The 17,556-nt window shown below is 39.8% G+C and overlaps 1 pseudogene; it reads left to right on the plus strand.

Annotated features, from left to right (window-relative positions):
- Positions 1 to 16,768: 16,768 nt before the first annotated feature.
- LOC148481188 (5S ribosomal RNA) lies at positions 16,769 to 16,886 on the plus strand (annotated as a pseudogene).
- Positions 16,887 to 17,556: the final 670 nt, after the last annotated feature.

Consider the following 17,556-nt stretch of genomic DNA (forward strand, 5'->3'; position numbering starts at 1 on the left):
TTAACATTACATCCCCAGAACAAGAGATAACATGGGGAAAAGGGATTTTTAGATCTGGAGGCAGGAAGAAAGTCCTGCACCCCAACCCAAAAGTACCCACACTGTTCAAAGAGAAAAAACATAGAACAAGATGTGGATGTAGAGGAGGGAGACACAATCTTAAATATCAAAAGGACAAAACATGTACTGACGCAATAAAAAATAATAACAACCATGATATCAATCACGTTCTCACTGAACAACATGACACTTTAACAGAAACAGGGATATTCAACTTTAGTGCTACCCCCATTGATCAAATACCGACATCAGTATTACAAAAAGGGTTAAAATTTGCACCGGACAAAAAATTAAATACATTTGAGACATATTTGAACATCAAGGCGTTTACTAGAAAACTCACTCTAAAGAAGTATTTCATAAAGAATAGAAACATACAAAAAACAATAACAGAAAATTCCATTTATAAACATACAAATTTCAAACCTCCATCACAATTTAATCCTACTTACATGAAGGGCAATTTCATCACTATGTTTGAAACTATGGTACATAATGACATAGAGAAAATTAATACACAACAAAATAAAAATAAATATAAAAAGAAAAATATGACTAATAAAGAAAAATGAGCATTAAGACAATTGGCAGAAAACAATGACATAATGATAAAACCGGCAGACAAGGGAGGAGGGATTGTAATTCTAGATAGACATGATTACATACAAGAATCACGGAGGATCCTAGGGGATACAGACACCTACCCAAGTTTAAAATCAGATCCGACAAGACTCTATCAGTGAGAGTTGACTATACTACTGAAGACAGGGATGGAGGAAGGAATATTGATGAAATCCGAGTATGATTATCTCAATACACCACACCCTGTGATACCTGTCTTCTATTACCTTCCTAAGGTTCATAAAGACAGGGAGCACCCACCAGGATGCCCCATAATTTCAGGGATTTGATCCCTTACTTCTAATCCCTCTCAATACATAGACTCATATTTGCAAGAAATAGTAAAGACACAACTGTCATATATTAGAGACACTACAGATATAATAAGAACACTCAGTAAGATTAAATGTGGAGAAGATCTGTGACTTGTCACGAGCGATGTGACATCACTGTATACTATCATTAAACAGGGATTAGATAGTGCCAAATATTTTCTGGAAAAGGACACCAACCTATCAATAAAACAAATTGAATTCATTACTAAGACCATTCAATTCATTTTGAATCATAACTACAACTGGTTTAATAACACTTTCTATTTACAAACCACGGGGGCCGCCATGGGAATGAGGTTTGCTCCGAGCTATGCCAACCTCTTCATGAGCAAGTGGGAGGAGGATTATATATGGAGAGGACATAGCTTTGGAGCAAACCTCGTTCTCTGGCGACGTTACATTGACAATATCATCTTCATTTGGAAGGGCACTCACGATAGGCTGCAGGATTTCATGAAATATATGGGTAATAATTCTAACAATTTAACATTTACCAGCAATGTCAGCAAAACCAGAGTAGAATTCTTAGATTTAGAAATATTCATTGAAGATGTACAAATACACACAAAGAATTTTAGAAAAAGTGTGGATGTTAACAGCTACATCCTAGCCACAAGTGGTTGACAAACATACCCAAGGGAGAATATATGAGACTAAGAAGAAACTGCAGTAGATTAGAATACTATGAATCCCAAGCGTCACAACTAACAGAGTTGTTTCTAGAGAAGAAATATGAGACCAATCTCATAAAGCAAGCCTATCAAACAGTTAAGACTCTAGATAGAGATACTCTATTGAGACCCAAGAATTCGAATATTAACAATAACCCCAAATCAGAGTGTACGTTTTTCATTACACAATACAACGAATCAGCCAATGATATTAAAAGAATATTGAATAAACATTGGAATATACTTTTACAAGATCAAGATCTCAAACAGATTCTGAAAGAACATCCAGATATAGTATATACATAAGCCCCTGATATAAAGAGGAGTCTAGTTCATAATCACATTCCTCCAAGTAAAAACATCCAAACCACACTACACGGTGGCGACAGTGAGAAAATAGGAGGATTTTACAATTGTGGGAGATGTATAGCTTGTAGAACTCTGAACAAACGAAGCACTAAAGCAATTAACACCTTCATTTCATCCACAACAGGAGAGACACACAGACTAAAAAATCGCACAACATGAGACACCAAAGAGTGGTTTATCTCATTAGATGCCCCTGCAGTATAGAGTATGTGGGTAGGACAATTAGACCCCTGAAACAAAGATTATACGAACACATTCGGAACATAAAGATAGGGAAAGATGATCATAGTGTCTCGAGACACTATAAAACACACCATGACTCAAACCCATTAGGTACCGATTTTCTAATATTAGAAAAACCAATACACAACTGGAGGGGAGGGGACTTTCTAAGAATGCTGAACAAAAGAGAAGCAAAATGGATTTACACCCTGAACACATTGGAACCTCGGGGTCTGAATATTGATTTTAACATAACCAGTTTAACGACTTAGTGAACATATTAGGCATATTGGCAACCACCCGAGTTAGAACTATGGTGGCCTGCCCGCAGGATGGTTTCTAACATTGGACATTACGATATACATCCCCTTTGTATATAGTAATAGAGGTACCTACTATTGGAAATAGGCCAGTACATGTCCCATGTCTTCATTATGCCCTAGATGTAGCTCTTATTATATGTCCCTACCCCTTTACTAAACCCCATATCCCTAATCTGTTTCACTCTATATATCATATTCACCCATTTACAATTAGGACATTACAATATGTGATTGTAATAAATAGGAATAAATTCCTTTTCTCTTTCCTTTATTTATTGATAAATCGATTAATTAAACAATTTTATTTTTCTGGTTATGCCATTTCTAATTAGAAATATCTCTTATATATCAGAACATCTCCTTTAGAGTACTAGGGCACTCATTCAGAGCCGGACGCTCTGAGCAGAGCGCTCGCTCTGAATGAGGGCTTTCCTCCATAAAAATGGAGCATCCTCCTGGACGCTCATATAGCTGTGGGTCACCACCCACAGCACATACGAGCATGCAGGATGATGGTCGCGATGGTCTTGACCATCGCGACCATCGCCAGTGCAACCAGAAGCCTGTGGTCGGGGTTTTCGACCACAAGCCCTGGAGTGATTTTGGCTCTATCAGAGCCAAAATCACTCCCACTGACATCACTAGTGATGTCAGTGGGGCCAGCTTCTGACGGTAGGCGTTCCCTTGGGAACACCTCTGTCTGGCAGGCGCGCCCCCGGCACGCCCACCAAAGGGGGCGTGCTGTCAATCAACATCGACAGCACGCCCCCTTTGATCAGACACAACGAGCGAAGGAAAGTCCTTCGCTCGTCGCATCTGGCGCATGCGCACAACGGAGCTCCCTCCATCGTGCGCATGCGCAGTGCACACCATCGACCCACTTGCGAGTGGACAGCCACTTGCGAGTGGGTCTGAATGAGGCCCTAAGTTAGCTTGATTGAACTACAGAAATTTGGATCAGTCACTTTAAGGATAAACACACCCATTTTCAATGAACTACCTATCAGAATGAAACTAATAGTATTTATAACACCAGCTGCAACAACAGGATATGCTCCTTGAGAAAGGCGGAAGCTGAAACATGTCGGAGACTCACAGCATCTACACGAGACAGACAGGAGAATTCCCATAGGCTTATTCTGACTTATTCTCACAAGCCTCTATCCTTTCACCACACTGATCCAGATCGCGGTCACGTGATTACAGGCAGTGCCTTCATACGGAAGACAGAAGACGAAGGCAGAGACTGGAAGACGGAGACTGAAGACTGAAGACACCGCTAGCCGGCAAGGGACAGGAGCGGCCATCTGGGACATGCAAGGGGAGGTAAGTGCTGTACAGGAGAGGATCAATGGCAGCAAGCTCTGTGAGAGCCCACACCGTTACATCCACTCCCCGGATGTGGTTGTGGCCTGCCTCCAGCGCATTCACTGGTGCTGGTCTGGGACGCCTAGCCCAAGCGCCGGTGCACTGCTCTGTACAGAGGGGTACACATCACCTCTAAGGCCTTCCTCCCACCTGCACACCCAGACCAGAGCCGTACTCCTGCCCTGGGAAGATCACCCCGGGGCCTCATTCTCTCGTGAACCACCATTAACTTTTATCACTTCATTCAGCCAGATAGCGGGACGCCGCAAATCTGTCACATTAACATTATTCGGAATTTTCAGTCTGTCTCATTATCAACAGAGGAGATTGTTGACCATAGTGTTCATAACTATTTATCACCTCATCCCCCATCCATAACCCCTCACCTTCAATTGCATTGCTTGCATATATTGAGATTAATGCAGAGTCTACATTGACTTTATCATTCTAGTACTTTGCATTTATATTTCCCTGATTTCATGTTTTCCACTATATATGTTTACGTACTTGTTGAATACTGTTGGATTAAGTAAAACATTTTTTTCTATTTTTTATACATCAGTGTGTGTTTAGTACTTATAAGTTTGATCACAATTAGACAGCAACATTACATGGTGTAGCGCTTCAGTACTTTCATAATCATATAGTCAATTTACTTTCTGGAGATGGGACATCTCTAGCTTTCTGAAGCAGCTCCCTTATAGGAACCACAATTCGTCACAATTAAGCGCTGGTTCCCTTCCATACCCCCTCTTTCTAGACTGGAAAAGGAGAATTAGTCACAAAAGGTACAGAGTGGAGTAGCCAGGGGAACATGAAAGCATCTGCAAAGTTACTGTAGGATTAGCCAGGGAGATGCGGCACAATCTTCAAAGTTGGGGTAAAGTCTGCTGGTGACCCAAGCCTGTGCTCTACCTGTTCCCAGTGAAGGCATCATATACCCATCATCAGCAGTGGGCTATAATATATAGCAATTACCAACCCTGCACCAGTTGTTACCAAAGAGCTTGCAATTTTGGTATGTATCTACTGTAGTCTGGTTGCCCTCATCTCCAGTCCAGATTAGTGTCATGTGTGATTTGCCAGTTGGGGACACAGGGTGCAGATAGGTCAGCAGCTCCAAGGCACAGATATGCATTTTAGGGCAAACAACTACATAATGTTTATAAGGAAAAAATTCCCATATACATATAATTGAACCCACAATATTGAATTATATGTACAGTATATGGGATTTTTTTCCTCATAAACATTATTTAGTTGTTTGTCTTTAATGGTAACAATAGGTGGTGTGCCCCCTAAAACCTGCAGCTCTTACTGGAGTTTGAGTCATATTATTATATATAGTATTTACACATTTGTCTAATTAAGCGCCATTTTTTATTTGATGCATATTAGGTCAATTATTTTTATTGGGTAGAATTTGTTTTATTATGCAGGAGAGCTGTAGGACAATATAAGAGGGCAGGCAATTCATGTAGTTAGTCACACCAGCTATAATAGTCAATATGCCTATACAACTGTAAGGAGTAGCTGAAGCTAGAGGAGGGAGTAGTCTTTACTTTCTCACATGTCTCTTTCTAATTGTATATTATATGTTTTTGGGCCTCAGTAAATCAACTTTTTTTACAATGAGTTTATTCTATGGGCATCCACATTTTTAATGCTCCTAGGAGCCAATTTACACACCATGATACAGTATTTATAATATGATACACAGCTGACATGAGTACCCATTTATGGTTCCAGATGGGGATACTATCTGAGATACTTTGATGACTCACATACGCTTCTAATAGGCTTCTCCAATGGCTAACTTGATTGGACTTTAGAAAACAATACATGTTTATGAATGAGATAGTAAAGGCATGGAAAGTGAAGGCTTTATTTTCTATGGTCCATTATAAAAAATTAGACATTTATGGAATATGTTTATGGAGGAGAATGCCAACACCCCCTTCCCCAGTTTTAAATAAATAATTACATAGACTTGCAAAAGTTTTTTTTTTCTTTTATAAATATTTCTTCAAAACAAGCTGAAGTAGGCAAACTGTCGGCCTACTTCTATGACATCACAAGTTGGATAGAAGTTGGCTGGTTAGATGTTAGGAGCACCAATTTAGTTGGAGAAAAGTTGATTTGATGTATGGTCAGTGTAAGGCTTTTAGAAGCTCAGTTGATAATAGGATAAAGTCATGTCATATTTTTTGGTTAGAAATTGTTCTCTAAGTGCTTAGCCATGAGGTTGGTAGTGTTTTAATTGAGTGTAATTTCTCTGTTTTCGCTGATGAGTATGCAGCCAATTAGGGAGGTGGCCACTGCCTGAGAGGATAAAATTGTTTACATCGACTAGTTTAATGTAGGTGTCAGGATCAACCAGTTTGGATCAGAGGTATTTGTCTGTGAGCACAGGGACAGGGACCACTGGGCAGTAGATGAAGCCAAGTTGAGATTGGCAAGTGCTTTAACGATGCTTCTTGCTGGAGCATACTCTGGGGTAATGAGCTGGCTGGAAGTGATATTGCTATAACAATGTACACTGAACACGGGCTGATATGGTTGGGACTAAACAATGGGCTGGATATGGTGGATGGTGGCTGGACACAGTAGAACTGGACACTGGGCTGGAACCAGTGGACTGTGGCTGGACACCAGGCTGGAACTGGCCACTGGGCTGTAACCTGTTGAACTGGACACTGAACTGAGACCAGTGGACTTTGAAGGGACACAATCTGATACCAGTGGTGCTGGATGCTGTGGTAGCAGCTGAACTGTGGCTGAACACCAGGCTGGGGCCAGTAGATAAGAGCTGGACACCGGGAAAGAACTGGTGGATCTGGACACTGGGATGGAACCAGACCTCAGTGGAACTAAAGGGAAGGTTGTTTGCTGAGCTAAATTCAGTGATGCTGGAGGTATTGCTGTACACTGAGCTTGACTCAGCAGTGCTGAAGGTATTGCTGTACATTAAGTTGGACTCAGTGGTGCTGGAGGTGTTGCTGTACCCTGAGCTGGAATGAGTGGTGCTGGAACTGTGACAATGAACCAATGAAATTTGCACAGAGGAATATACGCTTGCAGGAGATTCTGGTGTTAATTGCATGCCAGGACACAGGAACACTGCAACATAATGAGGAGTGCACTAATCCAGCAACTGGTTTACAAGTCTCAGATAAACTCCTGTGCAATTTGGAAATAGCAGGCTAGATACTCAGGTGAAACTCACAGGTGGATGATTAATCTGGAAGGAAATCACAAATTGAGAAGCAGACACTTCTACAAGGTAACTGCAGACTGGGAACTTGAATGCATTGAAGACTTTATGAAATCAGTGGACTGTAGCTTTAGTCTGCACAGAGCTGAGAAGTTGGTGTCAAATATGTTGTACCTTGAATTACAGGAACTTAGTGGATAAGGGCCCAAGAAAACTCAACTCAAACTCAAACTCAAGTTTGTGACTTGGGAGGCTTAGCAGACAGGGAAACCAGCAAAGCATGAACCTGTGGAAAAAAACAAAATGCTCATACACACTTAATGATATGGTCCATGAGCGATATCGTTAAATGTTTTCCCTGAACTGCCGGGCTTAATGTCATTCCTGATCTTGGAGAGAACCCGAGGAAAAATCTGCAACAATAATAGCTGGAAAGGTTAATTCAAGATCTTTGATAATTCCTCTTCTTTCTATGGGAACGTCTTGAACCAACCAATGGAAGTGGAATCTTCGGAAAGGAGAAAATGTCAGAAAACATGGGACCTCCAAGGAAAGGAGTAGCATTGTGATCAGGATCATAATCAGAGTCAGAGTCCAAGTCTAGCATTAGAATTGGATCCTCTTTCTTTGTATTGGTACATTCCAGAGAATCACTATAATAACATGAAGCAGAGGATACTACACATATTGTAACACTCGAAGGACCAGAGGACTGAGTATTAGAATAAAACTTGGAAAACTGGGTAGGTGATGAAATTTGAGGACCATAATACTCAGAGGAACCACTGTATGAATAAGACAGATAAATATACCCAATTTTCATGTCCATGGATGCAGATTCTAAAGTGTTGCTTTTCTTGGAGGCTTGGAAGTCCTTAGCATGCTGCCCTTTAATGTTTGATTTTGCTCAGACTTCAAAGGAGTGGGGGCCCGAGCAAAAGATGGATTCTTGGCAGAACATCTAAAATGCTTGGAAGACCCCTAATGGGATGTCTTTGGACCACATCATTTAACTACAGCTTCACTGATAGACAGTAAATCTTGGAGCATTGGATCATTGGACTCAATAAGTGAATTAGCCCATTATAAGGTTTGCCCCCTGAAGTCCAGAAAAAAATATCTAACTACATTGGAAGGAGTAATTCCAGATGATGAAATAGACTACATAACAGTGGGATATCAACCCACTAGCCCACAAAATTGAGTAATATCTCCATCAAAATATTTAGATGATAAAGCATCAGATGAACTCTGGGAGATTGAAACTTGCGATGAACTTTGAGAAGCAGTAGTAGAGTCAGCCAGAGACTCTCCTGACTAGAGAGACGTTGTCATTTCTGGAACTGAGTGGCAAAAGTTCCCGACTTGAAGAACACTAAGAGATCCCATTGGTGTTGAGACATTTTCATTCCTTTTGAGGTTTAGGGCTCAGGACCATTAGTAAAGAAAACAAAATCTCTTCATGGGGTGGCAGGTTGAAGTCTTTTACTAAGAGAAACAGAAGGAAGTTTCTCCTTACTATCAAATTTTTGCTTAACTTTATTACCAAAGGCTTGAAGGTTGCTAAATACTGGATCCTTAGACTCAATGAGTTGATTACCCCACTCCAAAGCGGTTTCCCTAAAAGCTGACTATGGGCCTGATTCAGACCCACTCGCGAGCGGCTGTCCGCTCGCAAGTGGGTCGATGTTAAGGACTGAGCATGCGCACAACAGAGGGAGCTCCGTCGTGGGCATGCGCCAGACGCGATGAGCGAAGGAAAGTCCTTCGCTCGTTGTGTCCGATCAAAGGGGGCATGCTGTCAATGTTGATTGACAGCACGCCCCCTTTGGTGGGCGTGCCGGGGGCGTGCCTCCCTGATGGGGGCGTTCCCACGGGAACGCCTCCCGTCAGAAGCCGGCCCACTGACATCACTAGTGATGTCAGTGGGAGTGATTTTGGCTCTGATAGAGCCAAAATCACTCCAGAGCTTGCGGTTGAAAACCTCAACCGCAGGCTCCGGCTCGCAAATTCGATGGTCGCGATGGTCTCGACCATCGCGACCATCACAATGCACGCTCGTATAGCCTGTGGGTGGTGACCCACAGCTATACGAGCGTCCAGGAGGACGCTCCATGACAATGGAGCCCGGCCCTCATTCAGAGCGTGCGCTCTGCTCAGAGCATACGGCTCTGAATGAGGGCCTATGTATTTAACTGCCAATACTGAAGTGATAAGAATTGGGGATGTGGTCTGAAAGTATGTATGTGCAAGATTTCCATAAAAATAGAGAAAGGCTGGTCATTGGCTGAAGATGGAATCGGATTAGGTCCGGAGGAACTTGAATTGGCTGGAACCAAAGGAGATTGAACCAGACATATGGATAGAACTGGATTGAATCCGGATGAACTTGAATCAGCTTGAACTGAAGTAGATGGAATCTGGCTGGAACCAGAATGGGCAGAATTCAGGTTGGGACCAGAACAAATGGTCCTTCTTTGTCCTGAGACATCCTGGAAGTCTTAAGTGACTGTGAAGAATTCAAAGACAGAGTTGAAAAAATAGTACTCAGACTGGCATCCAACAGAGTGAAACTCTTAGGAGGTGACTAATAGGAGTCCATATCTGAATCTGTGGCACTATGATTCCTTCCTGGGATCAATGCTCTGGAGACCCCCTTTGGGGCTGAGGCCCTGAAGACCCCCTCTGGGGCTTGTAAATCAAGCACCTCTCCTGAGGCTGGCAAATAAGATGACTCTATGATTATGAAAGATTTGAACATTATTTTTTGGTTCCCAAACCTGGAATAGGACACCAATACTGAATTTGAGTTTCTTTTTGGGTGACTTCTTTAACATCACTATATGGAATGGTGGGAACTGAAACTGCAGATCACACATGAGATGATTTATAGACATGAGTGCTGTGACCTTTAGACTTGTCACCATTTCTTGACTTGCCAGGGGAACAGCCTTTATTGAAGTAATTAGAACTCTCACAATAAAGGCAAAGGTGAAACTCTTTGTGACACTGATGATCGGCTTCTGAGAGCTTAGGTTTTGGGTAGCTCAGATGTTTATGTTTGCTCTGCTTGGTAGGAGAGACCTGATCCCTAAAGGAGTTTCATTCAGTAAGCTCTTTGGTCCCAGTAAATTGATCAGAATTCTTAGCAGTGTCTGGAGTACTTTTGAGTTCTGACAGTATCATGATAATACTGGTTAGGAGATTTTGAAACTATTCAAGCATCTGCCAAAGTATTCCAAATAGTTAAGGATTCAGAGAACTTTGTGACTGAGAAGTCTGTGAGCTATAGAGAGTGTTTATCTTCTCTGGAAGTTCATCCATAGAAGAGTCCACACGAGTTGATACTTCTTGAAGAGCTTGTAACATTCATGCTTGTATCTTCAGCCTGTTCATCAGACCCTGACTTTAATCTGCCATTTGGGTCTGACCAGCTGTGTCCATGTTAGGCCAGAGCAAACTGTCAGGATCCAACCAATATGGATCTGAGGTTTCTGTATGTAGGCAAAGGGACTGGGACCACCGGGCAGTAGATGAAGCTGAGTTAAGATTGGTACACTGAACACTCTGATGATACTTGTGGGACTGAACACTAGGCTAGACACAGTGAACTGTGGCCAAACACACTGGAACTGGACACTGGGCAGGAATCAGTGGACTGTGCCTGGACATGGGCCAGTTCTGGTGAAACTGGACACTGGGTGGGAACTGGTGGAATTGGACACTGAATTGGGACCAGTGGACTGTAGCTTGATACCGGTCTGGTACCGGTGGTGCTGGACACTGTGGTAGCAGCTTAACTATTGATGAATGCCAGGCTGGGATTTGTGGATGAGAGCTGAACACCAGGCCAGAACAGTGGATCTGGACACTGGGCTGGGACCAGTGGTACATGAGCTGGACAATGAGCAGACCTCAGTGGTACTAAAGGGAATGTTGTTTGCTGAGCTGGATTCAGAAATTCTGCAGGTATTGCTGTACACTGAGCTGGACTCAGTGGTGCTGGGGCTATTGTTGTACACTAAGCTGTACTCAGTGGTGCTGGAGGCATTGTTCTACACTGAGCTGGATTCAGCGGTGCTGGAAGTATTTCTGTGTAATAAGCTGAACTTAGTGGTGCTGGAGGTGTTGCTGTACGCTGAGCTGGACTCAGTGGTGCTGGAACTGTGACATGGAACCAATGAAATATATACACAGGTATATATGATTGCTTGCAGGATATTTTGGGGTTAATCGCATGCCAGGATACAGGAACACTGCAACAGAATGAGCAGTGCACTAATCCAACAATTGGTTACCAAGTCTGAGATGAACTCCTGTGCAATTTAGAAATAGCAGGCAAGATACTCAGGTGAAACTCACAGGTGGATGATAAATCTGGAAGGAAACAGCAAACTGAGAAGCAGACACTTGTACAAGGTAACTGCAGACTGGGAACTTGAATGCATTGAAGTGTTTCTGAAATAAGTGGACTGTAGCTGAAGTCTGCACAGAGCTGAGAGACTGGTGTCAGATATGTGGTAGCTTGAATTGCAGGAACTTATTGGAAAAGGCCCTAAGAAACTCAGGAAAAGTCTGTGACTTAGAAGGCTCAGCAGACAGGGAATCCAGTAAAAGCAAGAAACTGTGGAAAAAAGTAAGACCTGTAGTCTTACTACTAACTGGAGCCAGAAATAGCAATATGGCTTGCTGCAATCAGGTGCCTGTGAGTTAGGATGTGTCTAATTGCTCTGGCACTGGATTAATGGTCAAAGTGTCAGCTGAGACAAGAAGCACTCTGACTGGAGGAATGCAAGCAGCTGACATGCTCCAACATGGTGATGTCCTTGCATCTGGACACAAACAAGACAAGCAGAAAACCTGACCTGCAGGACAGGTAGAGAAGGTAAGTCACATGACAAATTACTTAGAGCATGAGTATAGAAAGTCAGGATCGTGACAGTAGGTCTTTGTATGTATTTACTAATGCTCAATGAATATGGTTAGATCCAAAATTTTGACCTCAACCTGGCTGTACTGTCTATTGAACTTCAAATTTTTGTTGTTATTGATGTGTTCTAGTAATTGGTCCAATTCAGTGATGCTTCCCTCCATATGAAGAACACATAATCTATTAACCTGTGCATTAAACTTATGTCCAGACCAGATGTTGTTATCCTCCCAATACCTCATAAAGAGATTTGCATAACTTGGCACAAATCTAGTGCCCATAAAAGGCTTCAATATGTGACCTTTACCTCCTGTAAAGCTAATGTCCAACTAAAAGTATCTAGCATCTTTTTTAACACACACAAGTACTAAAACTTACACTATTCAGCTGAATACATGATCTCATATTAATCCCTTTTTTATTCCTAAAGTACAATGATTTCATCCAACAAATAATTATATTATTATGCCACAAATATATTTTAGCAATCCTCTCTTTTGAATTATATTCACACATTTTATCTTTTAACTATGGAATTATAAAAAAATAAAAATTCTAAAAATAATGGAAGTGATAGGGCTGAAATGTTGTTATTCTCATCAGAAATTATAAGGTAATTTTAACTATCAAAAGACAATTTTACATTAAAGTTGTGGCACAAATATCCTGTCTTTTCTATATATTCATTTTAAATCTTTTTTGATATAATTATTTTCCTTTGGATTCTGATACAACATTTATCTGAAAAGCTTTTGTTCCATTTTTACATAGTTTACCTAATATACAAGGTACACACCTCAAGGAAAGGTAAATCACTACACATATTATAAAAAAATAATAACATATTTTCCTAAAGTCCAAAATAAACCTTTCCATCATTTAAATAATCTGGAAAATATACCTAAAACAATTAGAAGTATTCCACAAAGAATCTTTTTCATTAGTTTGATCATTATTTATTTTAAACTTAAACAGTATTCTTCAATTATATTTAAATTATTATACTCTATAATGGACAAACAGTACATTCCTTGATGTCTCCTAAATAGATTCTTGTTGTATTGTAATTTATTCCTTTTTGCATTATTGTTGGTTTAGCAGCTTTATTGTAACATGTTATATTTTAATGAATAACATAATATTTGAATAACTTTATATCTGGGAGCATAGTAGTGTTGTATTCATCCCTAGTTTTATTTCTAAATTTTTTCTTATCTAATTTACTTGCATTCAATGGAATAGTATCAGACCAACATTATGATGCCTATGTGGTACTTGAGTACAGACCCAACAATTACTTTTAAGTAATTAAATTTGTATCCCATTAACTGATGAAAAACATCTATAGGATGTTGGTCACTAAAGTAATTAGGATCATCCTCACACTTTTTATACTTCGCTTTTCTGAATGGTGTTCACATTATTTACAAATACTTGCTTGGATTGGGGACAATTTTTTATAGTGTTCTTTTGATTTGAGTTTAGTTTCCTTTTTGTATCTCCTTACCAATATATTATAAAGTTTTCCAAAAAGGATTTCATATGGTGATAAGTTGAGAGGTGCTTGATAGGTTACTCAGATAGCATGTAAGACCAATGGCAATTCTTCTGGCCATTGCATTCCTGTTTCTTTTGTTAATTTAGATATTTATTATTAATAACTCCATTGTATCTTCCAACTTTTGCACTTAAATTGTGGATGATACAGAGTTTGCAACTGCTGTTTTATACCCAACTTACACATTTGTTTTTAAAAAAATCCAGTAATATAAGTAACTCGATCAGCAAAAATTAACTATTATAAATCATATCTATATACAAATTCTTATCCTATATTTTAGCAGTAACAGTAGCTGTAGCTCTAGATAATGTGTACTCATAAAATTAATCAACACATACTAGTACATATTTTAGCAGCCTACACTTAGGAAGTTGAATTAAATCAATTTGAAGTATCTGGAAATTACCTTGAGTTGGTGGCAGGTGATTAGGTATTGTCTTTACTGAATTTCCTGCATTACTCTGTAACAAATAATACATGAAGCACAGTACCTGGTAGATATGGCTGAAAATCCAGGTGCATATTTATGCATTTGGATTATATTATGCATAGCAGTCTTACCTGCATGGGGCAATCCATGACTCATTTGTGCCAATGCTGGCATTAATAATAATAATAATAATAATAATAATAATAATAATAATTAATAATCGGGAGATATAGGATTACTCCCCTTTCCATGCCAAAGTAAATCTTTAACAATTTGGTATCCTGCCACTTTCCTTCTGGACTTTACCGTAGAGAACAACTTTTTTGCATTTCAATTAGTTCATTTAGATCAGGGAGTACAATATTTGGTATTTCAGTACTTTCAATTATTTGTGAAGTACCCATTTGTAATGCCTATTTAACAGCTAAAACCGCTCTATTATATCCTCTTGTACTATCATCATGTCCTGTCATATAAGCTTGACACCTCATATTATACTTGTCTTGGTAACTGCATTGAATGTAGTAATTCACTTACAACTTAAAATGAGCAACTGGTGTACCATTGGCTGTGACAAAATTTCTCTGTCGCCATAGTTAAGAAAAATCATGCACAACTTCAAAAGCATATCTACTATCTATTTAAATATTAACACTTTTGCCTTCTGCCAATTGACAAGCTTTAATTAAGGCTTTTACTTCAGCAATTTGTACAGAATATGGAAGTGGCAAAGCCTCAGAGTATATAGTTGTGTTATTGTCTACTGCTGCAAACCCTGATTGTAATGTTCATGTATTATTGTTCCTATGACAACATCTATCCTGATAGAACACCATATCAGGATTCTATAATAGTATTTCTGTTACATCTAGTTGTGGTGTAGTAGTTTGCTGCATATACACAATATAGTCATGTGGATCATGAGCAACATGTAAAATTCAATCAATTACCCCTGTTTATATCCTCCTCATCTGGTTTACTTCATGTAAAATCATTATTAACTGTATCCAAATGTATATATTCCCCTCATTGGGGTAGATCTACTAAAGCTTCTAAAACAGATAAGTGGTGGTGTTACCTATAGCAACCTATCAGATTATGTCTATCATTTCTCTATTGCATTCTAGAAAATCATAGACATAATCTGATTGGTAACGCAATGTGGAATATTGGTGCACTCCCTTCCTCTCACTGATGATGGATAGCGGGAACAGCTTACTTATGAGGTCTCCACTCACCTCTTCAATTTAAGTTAGCAAATAAGCATACAAATGACGCTTTACAGTAATCACTCTACCTGTTTATTACCCCCAAAGAATATTTGTTAAGACTGAAACATGTTACTATATAGGTTAATTTCTCATGAATTACTTAAAAAATGTAATAATGAACAGTCTTGCTCAAGTATATATCAAAAGTGCATTTAATAATTCATAATAAAATAAATGTTCACAATGTGATAAGTATAAAAAATAGCAATGCTTGATGATCAATATCTATATGCAAATGAGCTACATATTCTAGTAAGGGTCTATAGTTTCTAATATGTGCAATGACAGGAATAAAAGGGTGGGAGGTAGGATAGGTGGGGATAAAAAGGGAAAAGGGAAAAAAGCAGTTTTTCTTTTTTTTAAAAATTGGGTCCTTTAGAAATATATATGTAGTTGGAGAGACCAGGAGAGACTTGTATACTTTAGGACACAGCTTGAGAAGGAACGGACGAGAGATTGCGCAGTACACCTAGACCTGCCATGTACATTCACCACCACCAGCTACCAGAAGCAGCACACCAGCTTGGGACCCCCTGCAACTGTACATGAGAGCACGCCGATTGGTGAGTACCTATTCCAGTGTATGGCAGTGTGTCAAACTGCCCCCTCCCCCACATGGCTGATCATGGATTAGTTCCCTCTATCTCTGTGTTACAGTGGGAGACAGCAAATAGTCACCAAACACAACACAGGAAGGAACACTGGTGATTGAAGCCACAGAGCAGCTTGAAGCCCCAGGCATTAGCACCTGGCAGGCGTTAGCACCCAACCTGACAAAGGTGCCTCAGTGGTGGCATTCCATTACAGCAGTGAAGTGGGGTAAGTAAGGACTGAGGTTACTACAGAACCACGGTATCATCTCCTCCATTTTCCCCCAAAGATAAGAACTTGAACATTTGAAAGGTTTTAACCCATCAATTATTGTATTCCAAACAAAAACTGATCAATAATAGATCAACAAGTTAACAAATACATATATTTTTCTAAAGGACCCAATTTTTTTAAAACAGAAAAACTGCTTTGTTCCCTTTTCATCCCCCACTATCCACCCCCCACCCTTCTGTTCCTGTCTTATTGTGCGTATTAGAAACTATAGAGCCTTACTAGAATATGCAGCTCATTTGTATAGAGATATTGGTCATCAAGCTTTGCTATTTTTTATACTTATCACATTGTGATCATTTATTTTATTATGAATTATTAAATGCACTTTGATATATACTTGAGCATGACCATTCATTATTACATTGTTTAAGTAATTCATGTGAAATTAACCTAGATAGACACATGTTTTTTCAGTCTTAACATATATTCTTTAGGGGTAATAAACAGGTAGAGCGCTTATTGTAAAGCATTATTTGTATGCTTATTTACTAACATAATCTGTTATTATACCTACAGCCTTATATCATTTGATTGCCCAATCTCATCTGATCTTGGCAGCTAAACAGTGATAGGCCTGGCTAGTACTTGGATGGGAGACCTCCTGGCAATACCAGGTGCTGTAGGTTAAAAGAGGCTGATTGGGATTAGACATGTACAGGTAGAGCAGCGAAACCAAATATGTGTTTAATTATACCTATTCATCAATTAATATCTTTCAATCATATACCCAGTGACATAGAGATTTAACCAAATATTTTGCCGCTTTATGATCACAGCAGATGATTATTATATCATCTGTGCACTGTGGATAGGATGTATGGTGCCTTACTATTTTATTGATGAATATTAAAAGTTATATTTTATGAACATACATAACCATTTATAAGAGTGCCCCAGTGACTAGCTCTACTTTTCTTCTTTGTTTTTGTACATGTACTTTTGAGCTTTGGGAGCACCACCAACAACACTCAATGATGTAATTCATACATTAATAATAAATGGTTGGTACATTCATGAGCTGAAATTGTTCTGTGCGGAATCCTCTTTCTTTTGTTGTAATGTCTTCAGCATCACAGACTTCACTGCAGTCTCCCTGTTACTGAGTAGGGCAGGGAGGCTGTGTGTGTGACCTCTGTATGGGGGGGTCCAGAGAGGAGGATATCTGGGGTCTAGAGTGCTGGTAGCAGGGAAGTTAGTGGGTCAGGGCTGAAGCTTCTCCTTGTGCTAGTGTTCCTGCGGAGACACTACTGGTGCCATGGTGCTTCCACAGGGTGGGGCAAATGTACATATTTGCCT

Source organism: Taudactylus pleione, unplaced genomic scaffold (genome assembly GCF_031769625.1).
Source record: "Taudactylus pleione unplaced genomic scaffold, aTauple2 ptg000592l, whole genome shotgun sequence".
NCBI classification, from domain to species: Eukaryota; Metazoa; Chordata; class Amphibia; order Anura; family Myobatrachidae; genus Taudactylus; species Taudactylus pleione.